This window comes from Myotis lucifugus, unplaced genomic scaffold, assembly GCF_000147115.1.
Source record: "Myotis lucifugus unplaced genomic scaffold, Myoluc2.0 scaffold_436, whole genome shotgun sequence".
Lineage (NCBI taxonomy): Eukaryota > Metazoa > Chordata > Mammalia > Chiroptera > Vespertilionidae > Myotis > Myotis lucifugus.
In genome coordinates this window covers 400,605-402,641 of record NW_005871484.1, presented here as the reverse complement: position 1 = coordinate 402,641, position 2,037 = coordinate 400,605, and the positions used below count along the sequence as shown (strand labels likewise).

At 53.5% G+C, this 2,037-nt stretch overlaps 1 pseudogene; it reads right to left on the bottom strand.

The window, feature by feature from the left end:
* Positions 1-1,127: 1,127 nt before the first annotated feature.
* On the bottom strand, positions 1,128-1,982 carry LOC102429347 (annotated as a pseudogene).
* Positions 1,983-2,037: the final 55 nt, after the last annotated feature.

The following is a 2,037-nucleotide window of genomic DNA, read 5'->3' as shown; positions in this document are numbered from 1 at the left end:
TGTTGAGGCAAAAAAAAATATACATACATATAGAAACACTGTGCTAAATGACTAAGAAATAAAGAATATGATAAAAGTCCTTTGGTTAATCTCTTCTCGCCCCCCCACTCCGCCCTTAGGCACAATCCATGGATACAGATAATAGTGCCTTGAAGGCCTGGGGAGAAGGTGGGTGCGGGATGGAGAGGGTCAATGGGGGGAAAAGGGGGACATCTTTAATACTTTCAACAATAAAGATAAACTTAAAAAAACAAAGAGAAAAAAAGAAAATGATAAAAGTCTTATCAATTTCATTCTTTTTTTTCTACATTCTAATCCTAGATTTATTCAACACAATTCTTTTACTCTACACAACAAAGTATAAACACATTACCTAAAATGCTACAAATTTACAAAAAAAAATTCAAAACAGAAAATCCCTAGTACAATAATAGCAGAAAAAGCAATGTACACGTTGCCAAGGTAACCCCAAAGACCACCACGAAGGGGGCGAAGGCCTGTGATGACCTTTCAGCTCTCAGTTTGCTCATCAGCTCCAGAGAAAAAAGAGATGCGCCATATGGGTGTATGTACACGAGTCCATGTGAAAACAGAGCCATTTACAGCAGCCAGCATGGGATGTTTCTAGAGTCAGAAGTCAAGCAGGGGAGCCGCCAGGCTAACAGGGACAGCAGCTGCAGAAGGCGCGCCCTTTCCTGAAGGACGGGCCTGGGTCCTCTCTGGAATGGAACCCTGCGCGCCCCGGGGGACACTGCCACCTGGAACCCTGCTCTGTTTTGCCGGCTCCGCCACTGAACTGACTCGCAGAGGCTGGACCAGTGGGCACTTTCTAGCCAGGAAACCGGAGAGCACCTTCGCAGGCCCAGCCCCCACCAACAGCACTGCTGCAGCCCAGCGTGGCCTTCGGAGCAAACCTCTCATGCTCCTCAGGAAGCTGCCCCTGAGGGAGGATTCCTTTCCCGAGGACTGTCCTTCAGCCAGAAGAGTGACAGAACTGAGTTGGATGGCATGTAAGTTCGGGGCAGGGCTTGGGAGGCTCGCTTATCAGGAGGAATTGGAGCTGGAGCGGCTCCTGAGACGGCCAGGGGTGGGGGGGTGGAAGTGTGTGGGGGTGGTGCGGGGCTGGATCACCAAGGCACAGCAGACCTGCGCCCCGGGGAGCGGGACCTTCTCCTCATTCGTGGGAGTGACCGCAGCCACCCGGGAGGTGGTGGTAGCATTCTCCTGGGAGGGCTGACTCGCCTGGGGGTGGCCTAGGCCAGGGGCCAGCACAGCAGTGGCGGTGACTTCCCGGCCATCAGTGTGTCCTCCATCCACGAGCTTCAGCGCCTTCTCAGCTTCATCTGATTCTCCAACTCCACGCATGCAGAGCCTGCAGGGAGACGGGGGTGCATCCTTTCTGCAGGCATGTCCATCGTTTTCATGTTCCCAGAGGTGCAGACTAGCTCCATGATGTGATCCTGGGTCACGTTCCTGGGGAGCCTGCCGATATGCACGCTGGTGGGTTTAGGTAGGGGAATGGCTCCGCCATTTCCTCCCTTTTCATCTCTTTGGGGTGGTTTGGATTTGGAGCAGGAACGCCGCCTGTGGTCATGTCTGCGGCGAGAAGGACTCGGGAGCCAGAGGAGCTGCTGGACCTGGAGCTTCGGGATATGCTGGACCGTCCTGAGCGGCTTGAGGCTGATGAAGAGCTGGAGCCGCTGCTCGGGCCAGTGCTGGTCCTGCAGCCAGAGCTGGAGGAGGAGCTGGGCCAGGCCCGGTGCTGCTGCTACCGCTGGAAGTGCCGCGCCTCCTTGGAGTTTGATCCCTGCCACAAGCCTTCTCACTGGACTCCTTGGTGGCCCTTTATCTTTAGAGCGATCCTTGGGCTTCTCATCAGAACAGTCTTTGTGTTTGGTAGGAGAAGGAGCCCTAGTGCTGGACTTTCTATTATTTTCTTTGACTCCTAGCAAGCTCTTCTTTCTCATTCCTGACAAATCCATTCTCCCCTTCGGAGGTGTTCAAAGCAGCAATGGCGGCCTCACTTCTCTCAACTCT